The following is a 14564-nucleotide window of genomic DNA, read 5'->3' on the forward strand; positions in this document are numbered from 1 at the left end:
AAACCTGCAAACTATATACAGATGCTGCTATCCTATGAGACGGTGGCAGGACATCATTCCTGAGTACTACGCATAGTTTTGTCAGAGGCCACCAGCGTTATCTATCTACGAAAGCCACTCCTCTTGTGATGAAGCTTCAAGCCATTCACGACGCAATCCAGGATGGTACCTCTAAGCTGCCAACAATTAAGCAGATTGACGTATACACTGATTCCTTAGGAGCTATTAAGGAGCTCAAGAAATTACACAAGGCGGTGGATATCTGCGAGGCGATTCATAAGCTGAACCATAATACGGCTATTTGCGTAAAAGTACATTGAATTCAAGACTATGCTGCGAACCCACACAACATTGCTGCTGACCAGCAGGCGCGCTGCTCTCCAGACACAGACTTTCCAGCCATTCCCCTTCCACCTCAGCCCCTAAACTTACTCCATACCCGTAAAAATGTTCTCCGGCAGGATACACGTGCTCTCATTCCACCGTGTATCTGCTCTCACCCCCTCACCTTACTAGGGCGGAAGAACTTGTGCTTAGGAGGCTTCGGGCAGGGGTGGTCTTTACACCGGCCGTTATATTGTCATGTAACTGGTCATATTGACGAGTTGGTGATGCTGTCTATATTGTCCCACTCCTGCGATGCAAGCAGATACATACCAGCTTTTATGGACTAGTAAAGGGTTGCAGCCAGAACGCTTCCGTCACCTCGCTCAAGCCGGCCTTCGCTCCAGCGACACAGCCAGTTACAACCGCTGGATACATGAAAACAGATTTTACACGACACTACTTCACTTCATACACAACACCGACAAAAATATTATGCCTTAAACGCAAGTATTTGTCGCAATAAAAAAGAGTGCGTTGTGGTATCAAATGGCTTTTCTAAATCAAGACCGAGTATCGCACGAGTGTGTCGAGTGTTTTCGCGATCTAGAAATTGATTCTATACGAGTAACATGGCGTCTTGAGTAGATAATCTTGGTGGGAAGCCAATCAGGTGGTGCGGCAGGCAGTCATTATCTTCCAGGTATCGACCAACCTTATTGAGGACGACGTGCTCAGCCACCTTGCCCACGCACGACGTAAAGATATGTGAAAGCTCGAACGTTTACATAGTTATATTAATTGTCTCGCAAAGATTTCATTTTGTTGCTATTATAATAACATGCTGGAACTGTGCTCTAACATGTACCGTTGTTCTTTAGTGCATAATCATCAAGGCCATTGGTCTGAAACAGCCTTCACCTAGCGGGCCCAAGTCGCGAAAGTGAGTTGGCATAGGACCCGGAACAGTGAAAAAGATAAAGACGGGGGGGGGGGGGGGTTGAACAATATGCCACCTAACATATTGTTTTCAAAGAATGCTTTTTCTTTGTCACAGGTTTATACAGATATTTGGACTCCAGGTTTTGAAAAAAAGACACCAGGCCTGCACGAAACGCGCAGTCAAGTCACAGTGAAAGGTAGAAGGGTGCTTTTATAGCCTCTTAGAACACACTTGGGTCACTGCAAGCACATTTGCAAGGCACCCACTAAGCCATAAATCATAGTTTTTGTGTTGTAAGGAGGCGTTCACTATGTCATCCCATTCTTCGGAGAAGCGTGGTATCCACACTTGCAAAAAAAGAATTGTGAATTTTTAAAATCTGTTGCTCACAATGCGGAAGAACTGTGTTTAAGAATTTTGTAATGGGTTCGTGCATTCGACAAAGCACTCGTGGCGCAATTCACAATTTGTGACGCCTTGTTTTAAATTTCTGAAACGCTTTATTACTCGCATCAACGTGAACAATTTCCCGATATAAAACTTGCATTCCCATGGTCTTTTTTCAATGAAGTTTCCAGCATCGGTGTGGCTCAGCGCTGGAATGCTTGAATGGCCAGTAGAGAACCCGGATTAGATTCTTATTGTGTCAGTGATGTTTGTCCTTTAGTTAGTATTCTTTCTTAATTGGCTTGATGGCGGTTACGAAAACCAGTGCATGGCGGCGGCAGGCAACTTCGTCACATGTGGATGTTGTTGTGATCAGTATAAGTATGTTTGTCAGCTTAAGCAATAAACATATTTATACTGATATCGACGATGACTAAAAACCTGGACACCGACAGTTAATAGAAAGCTTCCGTTCCATGGCGATGTTTGAACTCGTGGTAAGTTCATGGGGGATCCTCACGAAATGAAATGCTTCAGACCACTTTCATCTCTGCAGCTAATGTGAGTATAGTAATGGCGGTATTACTTAGCAATCTCACAAGACTTCATTCCGTATGAAGCCGCAGATCACGTGTTTTTTAGACCACCATACATGCATAAGACTTTCTTTTTCTCAAGAGTATTTTTCTGAATACTGGAAATTCGCGTTTGCATGTCTTTTTCTGTTTCTCCTGAGTAAACAGACGTGGTGCTCTGTCAGTGGCCAAGCTTGCTCTCTTTCTATTTCATGTGTCCTTGTTTGTCCACGTAGGCAGACCAAATAAATAAATTTTGCGGACCTATAAATACTACAAACACAAAATGAGTAACCCAATTCAAAATCTCATGTGTGCTTCTACTCTGATGATATTGATTTTTACTTGCCTGTATAATTTTAGTCAGCGTGCCACTGCAGCGTAGCTCCGGTTTTCACCGAAAAAGTGTTACATTTATTATTTACACATCTCCAGTTAAAGAATTTTTAAAAAATTTGATATTATGTGTTTTCGGCCACAATAACTTCCAACAAGTGCTTGATTATAAACGTGTCATATACATGGTATTGTTTTTTATCAGAAAGTTTCCAATCGAGATCGTTTATTTCCCGCGGAAATGATTACAGTGAAATCTCAACAGAGACAATCTTTTTGCTTATGAGGCAGGTGACGGATTTTAACATTTCTGCGTGGTGTCAACACCAAAACTATGTTCTGACATATCATGCAGAGTTGGCTCAGTTTTATCATTCATACGTGAAACAAAAAAGAACGTAGTATTCCCTTTGTGTGTGCTCGCAGAGGTTTCTCGCATATTTTTGCTTATGGAGCATTGATTGTGCGTTCGCACACTAACTAAACTATGTAGTGTTAAAAAAACAAAACCAAGTTCTAAGCGTGAGATTTGTCAATCTTGGCAGTGAAACGTATGCATGTCAGAAAATAGGCAAGTGGTTTGTTTGCATTTGTGGAAAACTAAAAATATTTGACAATACGTTTTCTTCTTTTCTTCGCTAGAGTTTTCTTCACTCAGACTTAACTTTCACATTGGACCAAAGAAGGAAGGAAAATAGGAAGAAAAGAACGGCAGGGAGGTTATACAGCCTATACGCAGCTGGTTCGCTACCCTACGCCTGGGAGGGGGATGGGGGAGATGAAAGACGGAGACCAGAGAGGGAGTCATCACATGCAGCGTTCAGGCGGGTTCTCGCACAAGTATAGCCATTTGGTACGAGTTATGCATACAGTGGGCATACAGTTATGCATACAGTATGCATACAGTTATGCATACATTACCTCACTAATGATCTTCCCATGGCTTGCATTTTAACCATTCTGATAAAGCACAACAGCGCATCATCTCGCTCAGAGAGAAGCTCCGAGAATGAAAGGTTGAATGTTTACATTTCTAACGCATTTAGAGTGAGCCAACTGCGACATGAAAAAAAGAACGCTTTGCAGTCACGAAGAATGTCAAGCAGATGTTACAAACCAAAAACTAAGCCACATGCCATAGACTTATTTGTTCTGTGGTTGCTATTTTGATTATCTTCATGTATGCATCGAATGAGTACTATTTCATTTTACTACTATATATATAGCATAGATTCACAAAGCTTTCTACACATAAGTAATGGGAACGAAATGTGTGGCTATGTAACCCCAGCGGCCGACATGCCATCAGTATACTGTAGAATAGCGGACTATAATCTGTCCATCAATACTGTGTTTATTCTAACAAGTTCTACGCTTGAGATTTGGCAAAGGTCGCAGTATAACGTACACGTCCGGAAATGTGCAAGTCGTTCGTGAGCATTTGCAAAATAAGAAAAATCATTACCATAACCTTCGTTTGCTGGTATTTCAGAGAACAGGCGGAACGTCTGGGGATAGGCGTTATCAATCACATTACCATCTGAGGTTTGCTGTTTCATAACCAATATGTGAGCCACACCGTAGTTGAAGGTGGTTGAAATTTCCGGACTCCTCAACTACGGCGTCCCTCGAATTGATATCGGGGGTTTCGGGTGTTATTATTATTATTATTATTATTATTATTATTATTATTATTATTATCATTATTATTATTAATATTACCCCTTCAAAGCTTAAAAAATTTCAACCAACTGCTGTTGATGAACGTGCACTGCCATCGTATAGTGCACTGGCTTCAAGCATTTCAGCTCCATCGTAATGTAACCAGTGTTGCCACGATCGAAAACGCTACCTTAAGACGAGCAGCCCAGCAGCACAACTGCTACACCACCATGACAGACTATCGGTCACATCACTCAAATTCGGAATAAGCCACCAACAATCAGTAGCTTTGAGTGCTCAAATATATTTAAAATCTCTCTACAAAGTATAAATACTTTTTATTTAGAAAGCTGATTCTGCCCTTGAAACCACTACGTATTCTGAGCGCACAGTCGCCTGACACAGAATTGGGTGTATGAGTTGACATCAAGATACCTCTACTATTGTTTACAGAGTAGGCCGGACAATAGTGTATCATAGCTATCTACAACGGCTAAGCAAAGCCTACCTACCTTGTTGCACCCGGACGGTGAGCGTTATCAATTTTATCGATTCAAAGCAATTAAAGCGGCAGAGAGATTCCCAGCAACCGCGTCGCGTTGGAGTCGAACACCAAAGCGACACGTTGCAGCCTCCACTGCCTCTCTGGAAACAGAGACATATTCCACTCCTTTTGGTTGTATGATATGTTAGCTGCACAAAAGCGGCCAACTGTTTTAACAGCTGCAGTTGTAGCAGGTGAATAAGAGAAGCAATTATGGATTCATGAAGGCGTGTCACGAGTGACAGAAAAACGCATTCGGTAAAACTGTTCACCCCGATTGTACAGCTGTGATGTCTGAGCCCACGGTACGTTCTCCTGTAGAATGCCGCAACGCCACCCAGGATGGAAAGGTCATGTCTTTTCGGTGCATCAATGAACGCTTCTTACGTAAACCTAATGCCAGTGAATCATATGCTATATATAGAGATGAGGATGCTGAGAATGTCTAGATATTTAAAAAAATAAACATATGGGTTTATTATATTGGTTTCTGCAAATAAACATTATTTTGGTTGTTGCAGGAAAACGCTGCGCTGCACAGTGGAGGGCAGAAAACTGGACTGGCACAAGGAAAGCGCCTCTAACAACTGAAGTTTGTTGCAATAAATAGCAAAAAAAGGTGGAGTAACATACAAAGGGGTGGGCACTGCAAGCCGCCAACGCATGATCCTATCGGGGTACTATCTTTGCCATAATACACGTGCTCTTATCAAACCTTTTTTTCATTTTATTTGTTTCTGTAAACATACCACTTGCCTATCCGATTTGATTGATTTGTGGGGTTTAACGTCCCAAAACCACGCGATGATTGTGAGAGACGCCGTAGTGGAGGGCTCCGTAAATTTCGACCACCTGGGGTTCTTTAACGTGCACCCAAATCTGAGCACAAGGACCTACAACTTTTACGCCTCCATCGAAAATGCAGCCGCCACAGCAGGGATTGGAACCCGCGACCTGCGGGTCAGCAGCCGAGTACCTTAGCCAAAAGACCACCGCGGTGGGGCACTTGTCTATCCGAAAGGGCTATCGAAGGTGCTCTAACACATGCGCCGGACTTCCCAGACATCATATAGCAAGCTACAATGATTGTTCTTCTGATTTTATCATTGCTGTGAGACAGGTTTCAGCGCGATGCATGCACCGCGCATAGGATGAGCGAAGGTTTCCGTCATTTCGATTGGCTGTTTGTCTCGTAGCCGGAACGTCATTTCTTTCATTATTTTATTTAGTTGGTGTACTTCCTTTCCATCATCGTGTTTCGTTCGCACGAAACTGGATCCCGTCAAACTCACGCACTCATATGGGCGAATAATGAGCTAAATCTCGATAAGCATGACAACAATAGTGGCTAAGACGACACGTACAACTCGCGCAATTTTATCACGCAGACGTGACAAGAAAACGCTCTGTAATAGTCTCTGCACGAGTCGCAGATCATTTATTCGGACTATTAATATATGTGAGCAATCGTATCTACTATATACAAGCATTTCCAATAAAACTTTTGTCGCCGTCATGCCGAGTTGAGGCGTGGCGGATAACGTCATGCAGTAGAGGCAAGCCCCCTGTACCTTTCAGTGCTGGTACTTAAAGCTGCTTAGAGAGTGTCGTGGTGTTAAGAAGATGGAGGCATTCCGAAGTTCGGATGGCCGTAGGAAAAAGCATGCATACGGGCATGCCCTACAAAGTCGCTACGATGACCTAAGCTGTCGCGAAAGTCTTACATTTCGTGGTCTCTATAGATGTTTTGGTCCACAAGTTCTTCACTTATTCTGCCTACACACCGTACTTTCTTGCAAAATATGGACCAGCGAACTTTGCATCAGGGACGCGCGAGCATGGCGGGGTGCACAACCCTTGAGATCGCAATCAAATATTATAGCACTGTTGGGGATTTCATGAAGTGTGAATGGCCATAGATGCCTTGCAATGCACCAATTATTCTGCACTGCTGGTGAAGGTTTCAAATAAGAAGTTGGTATTTGAACACTACGAAGATAAGGGCAGCCTGATCAGGGAAGGGGAGGGGGGTAGAAGAGCTGACAAATCACACAAATTTCGGCACACAGCCTCCCCATTTTAGAATAAATGGGGAGGCTCCATGCAATATCTGCATTTATATTCTCGCTCAATTTAAACCCAATATTGCGAATTATTTGCGACATTAAGACAGTTATCATGATCCAACGTGGGTAGGAATTATATAACTTGTCTTTATACCACGGTTTGCTGGCCTACGGCACAGGCATTGTCAGAAGAAAATTTTTTCACGTCTCAGAGGCTAGGACGACGAAAATTGAAATATCCAAATTGTTGCAGTCATCACACTCCTCAATAGAAGCACCCATGCCTAGCAGAGCAAACAACACTCACAATGAAAGAATAGCGGCCGGCGCCAGCTTCTGCCGTCGAAGATGGGACCTTCGCCACTAGCGCATTCGCAATATACACGCGAGTGGCGGTATCTTCCAGCGCACTCCCCTATTACCGCACGCGTTCAAAATTGCACAACATCAATCACTTGACACGGGTCAGAACACTCGAAAACATTCGAGAAGGCACCGATACACTCCGGAAAGGCTCTTGCGGAGCGATAACATATGCTATCGGGTATCCTGCGATAACCGGCAAAAATGGAAGAATATTGTGCGCGTGTCAATATTTAGTCTGAAAGCGGCTTTTCCAACGAGATAACGACTTTCACGTTCGCGTAGAAGGCTATGCGCAGCGTGTTTGGAGTACGGCAAGTAAGCCCAAATAGAGACCACATGTGTTCTCCTCGAGAACAGGTGCGTGTATATTCGGCAAGTGCGCCATCTGGTCTTTCCTGTAATTTCCCGCTCCCCCAGACAACAGGCTCAAATATCGATTTTAAACTTCATTTGCGCATTCAAAAAGTCAGGAGCTGTTTACAGGTGCTGCTAACGCTCTACCGAGCTGTGCAATAATGCATGCTCTACGTATTACAGTTATCTTGATTTAATGTCGAGAAACAACGCAGTGCTTCCATTTTAACTTCATCATCCGCATTATATTTTTCAGAAATTTAAACTTCTTCGCTTGCATCAACGTTACGCACAAGGTTCACTGTAATGATATGAAAAAAAAGGTTTTCGTTCAGTTGTAAGAAAGTGTTTTCAATATTTATGCTTCTTTAAGCCCATTTTTACTCTACGTGTGTATTACCCTTGTTGTTCACTATAACCGGTTCCGTTGGAAAAGGCTCCTCTCCTTCTTTCCTACAAATTGCTCTTTGATCATAGCCATAGAATTATATTAGGCTAGTGCAAGTGCGATGGGCAATAAAATATCAATTATTGAATAGGAGAGAGCAAACACAAAAAAAAAACTTCTTGCCAGTAATAGCAAAAATGTGAGTTGTCAGGTGAATTTTTCAATTCACCTAACAAAACAAGTGTACCATTTTTATGTTTGTTTACACACATCACGTGTTCCTATTATTCTGTATAGGCTATTTTGACCCACAGGTCACGCATCAAGTTCCGGCTGCGGCGGTTACATTTTTGATGGAGCCGAAAATGTTGTAGGCCCGGGTGCTCATATCTGGGTACACGTTAAAAAACCTCGTGTGGTCGAAATTTTCGGAGCCCTCCGCTGAGGCGTCTCTAATGATCATATGCTGATTATGGGATGTTAAGCCCTACTTAATAAATTAAGTATAGACTATTGGACAACACGCAGGTTCATTCATGTACACACCAGGTTGTTCGAAGCTTGGTTTAGCAGCGGAAAGTTGTACACGCGTTGACAATTTGAGAACGAAGAGTAGCCTGGCACTTGTTCGAAAGGGCGAACACGTCTGCTTAATGATCGTATAAGCAGCTTATTGTCAATGTAGGAACCTCGGTGCCGAGAAAGAGCAAGGAATAATGACCTTAAGGCGAGGGGCGAGGGCTCTTTACTCCACGGGAAGAATTTTTCGTAAATTGCTAAAGGACAAAGCTCTATCAGTAGGTGACTATTTTTGTAAACACGAATTAGAAGTCTTTAATGGCGTCAGAAGCACTTGGCCTCCATAATGCCTGACACTCAGAGATCAATGAAGATAGTAACGCAAAGAATAATGTGAAAGATACTCTGGTTCCACCCCGTGGAAAACAGAGCCTCTGCTTTTTTTTTCAGTTCTCTGAACACTAAAGCCCTTGGAAGGGGCTCTCGTAGGACGGAGTCAACCATGGCTTCGTATGCTCGGGTCACAGGTAGATGCGCGCGGGCGTGAGGGTACTGAAGGTAAATACAAGTTGTACGTGAGGAACATGGAGTGGAAGCTGTTGGAGCCGGAAATGTAGCCTTTCTTAGTCCTGCGATGCAGCCAACAGAGTAACTTCCTCAGAGCCTAAAAATTATGGCGCATAGCGCGTCTGTGTTGCTCGACTTAAATATGGCTATGGTTGGTGAACCGTAGCGTGCCCCCCCCCCCCCCCCCCCCGCTCCCTCGAAAGTTCTTCGAAGCTCAAGTAGGACTATTGGCGTTCTTTGTCAACTTGGGCGGCGCAGCTGCCCAAAGAGCATGGCAGTCGGTGACACCTTCATTTGCCCATGAAAAAGCTCGACAAGGTCATTGCTTCCTCGGTGGTATGCAGACGGTGGTATGAGACGGTGTGTGCCGAACAGCCTCACCAGGGCACAAGAAAAAGCTCTAAAATAACCTGCCTTGCTCAATACTTCTGCGCAGAGGGCAACCACCATAAACACACGCAGAAACCTATCTTTCTGCATCTGTTTTCGCTGTTCTGCCTTGTAAAAGAGCAGCGTAAAGCCACGATCTTTACTAGTTATTACACGTGAAGATTAGCTTCAAACCCTGATATTTCGGAAGAAGCTGAAGGAGGTCTAAATGCATGAAATCGAAGTGCCGCCAAAGTGGATGCGCCCCCAGAAGCGTATGCCCTCTCAATTTCCCTGTGGAAAGGGTTGCCAGCATTTCGCATAGCTCCGAACGTTTTTATTGATGTTCGGCAAGACGTAAGCCATTCCAATGTGAAATGATTTAAATTTCGCGAATGCCATCCCTCAGCAATAAACAATAAACACAGTGGTTGCTCCATTTTCATCACGGCTTTTCCTGGCTGCCGCAATTCTACGCTTCTGCTATGCACCATCTTAGTCGTCAAGGAGTCCCCTTTCACTACATGTCATTCATAAAGAGTTTTTTTCCCCAAAGTAGTTAAAAAAATAAATCAAGGCTTTTTTTAGCCAATGCATATAATAATGACAGAACAACGCTGATTGCAGCATTTGTAAACAACTTTTTTTTTCTGAACCTGTTCATCAACTGCCATATTCGCTTTCATCTGGTGATGATGAATTATTGCGTATAAATAGAATGCGTGTAGCACGGGTAACCAAAATGTTTTTCTTTAGGCTACACAACTTCACTCTCTCAGTGAGGTGACATGGTTGAATGAAAAATCGACATATGTGTCTTGGATTGTAAATTGTAGACCCTGAACCAAACTGAAACGAAAGAGCATTGTTTCATTCATTGGCATCAGTCATTTTGGGGGCAACTAAAAAGAATAAAAAAGTTTCTGTCACAAAACAACATACTAGGTTGCTCCCTTTCAAAAAGGTCTCATTATAATATGCCACATGATCTGTTCATATTACTAGGACTTTATTTGATGTAGAAAAGTCGCATGATTGACAGACGCACCAAGCCATCACGATCGACAAGGCATACCTTCTGAGAAGAAACTGCTCATTTGCCTAACGTTGATGAAACAGTTGACCACATTCCGGAGTAGCTTAATGTTCTGAACGCCTGCGTGTGTTTGCCTGACTTTTAAAATACCTCGCACTGTTTGGCGAAATTCGCGTGTTGTGTATTGTTAAACAAATTAATTGTGGCAAATTCTTTTGCGCGCATTTCACAATAATTGCAAGTAATGATTCGATGAATGAAAGAAAAAAAAACAAATATTGTGGTTGTGTGCTAGAACACTTGCTTGTCTTGTAGACGACCTGGGTCCGATCCTTACTGAGGCCCTGAGGTTTTTAGATGCGAAGCCGCTTATGGTGGAGTTCAATCCGGTGGTGTGCGGCGTGACCAGCCTTACTGCGCATGTGCAACAGCTGGCCCAAGCACTACCAGAACTCGCTCACGTGCTAGCGCATTCCAGCCCGTGTCAGGTGTTGCGTAAGACGCTGTGGTCTCTCTCTTTTGCACTCTGTCAGCAATCATGTGATGACGTTGTCGAACGAGATTCCATGGATGCGCGATGAACCCATAATCCCACGTGACATGGCGATGAAGCAGCGTGGCGTGCTTCTTGAAGAGTTCAGGATGCGTAACTGCAATTGAAACTACAGTTGTTTGCTCCACTTGCAAAGACGCGTTCATATCAGACAAGGCGTCCCTGATGAACGGAACTTGAGCCATGCGCTGCTTGGCATGCTACTCATGGTCTTCTTTATGGGGTGATGGTGATTTTATATTCATTTGATTTGAATATTTCTCCAATTATTGCCACAGTCAAAATGAATATTCACTCAAAAAACAACGTCGACCCTGACGCCAACACCAGAATTTCAGTGAAAAGAGCTATTGAATGCTATCACGTTAAACGTTCAAAAGTGATTGCCTTATTTCAAAAATTGGGGCAACACAAGATTGAACGTATACGCACAGCCGCCGGACAAATAACAAGGTTGTTTTTGATCCACAAGCAGTGACAGAGGCTCCCTAAGTTTGTGAGGTGCTGTCCGCTGTCCTATTGTGGAGAGGGCAATTTACGGTACCTCGTACGGGCCGCGCCAGCATGGTCGCACACAAAAATGTGTTTCTTGCGGCTTTTTGTCCATTTCTTTTTCATATCCATTTCTTCTTCTTGATTCCAACTCTTTCAACATGGTTTGTTCCCCGACTCACTATGCTCGCTTCTTGTCTCTTAAGGTTACACCTATCATTTTCCTTTCCATTGCACGCTGCGTTGTCCCCAATTTAAGCTGAACTTTCTTTGTAAGCCTCCAGGTTAGTGCTTCGTATGTAAGTGTTGGCAAGATGCAGCTGTTGTATACCTTCCTCTTGAGGGTTAGTGGCAGATTACCATTCATGATTTGAGAATGCTTGCCGAAAGTGATCTACCCCATCTTTATTCTTCTATATAATTCACTCTCATGGTTCGGTTTATCGGCTACTTTTTGTCCCAAGGAAACACATTTCTTTACAACTTCCAGCGTCTCTCCACCCATGGCAAAGTGCTGTCTTCTACCGAGGCTAATGCACGCTATAGTTTTCCGCATTTTATTTTCAGACCTACTTTTCTTCTTTCCGTTTACTGTTCTGTAATCATGAGCTGTAATTCGTCCGCTGTGCTACTCATCAAGGCAATGTAATCAGCGAAAGACAGGTTACTAAGATACTCTCCATTAGCTATTATCGCTAACTTTTAAGATAGTCTCCTTTAATCTTTTCTCCCTAATAATCAGAGCAAGCGTTACACTGCTCACACTTGTAGGCGCCGTTCAAAGTAAACCGATTTAAGCTGCGTTTTTGCACTGGTCGTTTATATTGGCCTTGCAAGCAAAGCACAACGATTACTTAACAGGCTGGGGTGCTGTGCAGCTCGGATCGAGATACTCAGTTCAGTTTCAGCTTATTGAGGTGTATTTTATTGCGTACGAAATGTAGTGAATCCAGTGTGCTTAAATTTAGGTGTAAGAATGGCAGACGGGGCTTGGTGGTTTAGCATAACTGAAGCGTAAGGTGGTGGTGGTGTAAAACATTTCATTACAAGAGGAATTTGTATGACCTCTTTAGAGGTCCGTACAGACTATCTGGAGCCTTTATTCCAGGACCCCATCGGTTGAAGTCACCGTCCTGGTTCTCTGGACCAGGACCTGCTAGTCTTGAAGGCCTTAGCAGCTGAGCAGGGCCACTTTTCAGTTCTCCGCCTTGGGGTTAGGTTGAGTAGTAGTGATTGCGTTACTTTGGCAGGCTCACAGAATGGCTCCTACAGTTTATCGCTTTCCAGGAAGCAAGCTGTGCGAGGAGCTAAAGCGCAGTTCGCTGCACTACGCGATGCGTACACGGTTTTGTCACTTTGAAGAATTTTTTTCCGTACCCAGTATTACCCACTACTAACAGTTTCAAAACTGCTAAAGTGGTTCCAACAGTTTCCAAACCTCCGCTAGCTTCGCGTTTCGCACACCCTCCCCTACAAGTACGCTGTTATCATCGGACAAGTGACCTCATTGATCAACAACACTAAGAACTGACGTAGCATCTGAATTCTTTGCAAGCTAAGGCGTTCCACGACATGTCCTGTCTCTGCGCGTGGGAAACACTGCCGTCGATCCTGTGAAAGGAACCTCAAGAGGACCGACTTTACAGAGTAGTGCCAGCGGCCGAGTGCGCTTCCTATGCTCATGCTTGTTCCTTGTGCTGGAGGTGGGCATTTGTTCCGAGTTTACGCAGTATTTACGAACTGAGTGCTAGGTATTCGTGGCTGCTGGTGCACTCAACTGTAGATTATTTTCTATTGAGGTGAACGCTGTGTTTGTAGCTAATAATATACTATGAATGCTCATACAACAGACGCACTGACAGATTTCGCAAAAAACACTTGAGAAAGAGTGCCTAAAAGCATCAAGTGAAATAACTGGTAAGTTGACGACAGCAGTGCACGATCTCAAGAGTGAAATAAAGGCGCTCCGTCGAACTTGTTAGTAAGAGCTGAGCTGACATCTGTCAGCACTTCAATAACGAGAGTCGAGGGGTTCGAATCGAAAGTGAAGGCATTTTGCTCGGAAGTAAACGAAGTAAAAATTATGCTCATAACGTTCAATAGGAACACACTAAGAGAAAGAGCGCCTAAAAGCATCAAGGAAATGGTTAATGTAATGAGTGAAATAATTGCAAAGTTGACGACAGTAGTGCATGATCTCGAGAATGAAATAAAGGCGCTTTGTTGAACTTGGCAGTAAAAGCTGAGCTGACATCTGTCAGGACTTCATTAACGACTGTCGAGAAGTTTAAATCGGAAGCGAAGGCAGTTTGCTCGGAAGTAAATGAAGTTAAAATTCATGCTCACAACGTTCAATGGGAAAACCTGAAACCGAACAAAGAACTGAAGGCAGAGAAAAAAGTTTATTTAACTAAAGCAATATGGGAGAAAGAATAACATTGAACTGAAAGGTGTGCTCACTGCGCCGAATAAGGATCTCTATAGGACATTCCAAACAGTCGCTAAGTTCCCACAAGAAGAGCATTCTAATAGTTAAATTGATGTTTCCCTCAGGATGCCAACCAAAGGAAGTGGCCCTGCAAATGTTGTACTAAGATTTGTGTCGAGATCTGCACGCGACAGTTTTTTTTCTATTTTTGCAAGCGGTGAAAAAAATAGACTCAATGCTTCTTTTGTTAGTTTGGAGAAAAAGAATCCTGTTTCTATAAACCAGAATCTCTAGAGAAAAAACAAGATACCAGTTGAGAAAGCCCTACAGGTGAAGAGGGAAAACAATTGAAAGTTTGCCCAAGTTTCTGACGGCAAAACACGCATAAGAAAAAGCTAAAAATACGAGGGTATTACCAGTGACGTGTGAATAAGACATGGCTAAAATATTTTGACGTGAGCCGAGAAAACTTGTATTGTCTTAACCATGGCTAAAGACCATGCATTCAATACTGAACGTGATTTAACTCTGTCTTACAGCTATGCAAATAGCATAATGAAAATTTCAACCTGCTGTTGTCATAATCGCGCAACATGAACAGACATGCGACATCATTGCTGCTACAGAAAATTACCCAGAAAAGAACAAAAACGTG

General features: G+C 43.3%; 1 protein-coding gene across 1 annotated transcript in view; it reads right to left on the bottom strand.

Annotated features, from left to right (window-relative positions):
• Positions 1–4860, bottom strand: part of LOC142767618 (retinol dehydrogenase 12-like) — a 61822-nt gene extending 56962 nt beyond the window's left edge. The window contains exon 1 of the mRNA XM_075869652.1: positions 4740–4860. The gene's annotated coding sequence lies outside the window, so the exon portion shown is untranslated. The remainder of the gene's footprint in view (positions 1–4739) is intronic.
• Between the last annotated feature and the right edge of the window lie 9704 nt (positions 4861–14564).

Source organism: Rhipicephalus microplus, chromosome 7 (genome assembly GCF_043290135.1).
Source record: "Rhipicephalus microplus isolate Deutch F79 chromosome 7, USDA_Rmic, whole genome shotgun sequence".
NCBI classification, from domain to species: domain Eukaryota; kingdom Metazoa; phylum Arthropoda; class Arachnida; order Ixodida; family Ixodidae; genus Rhipicephalus; species Rhipicephalus microplus.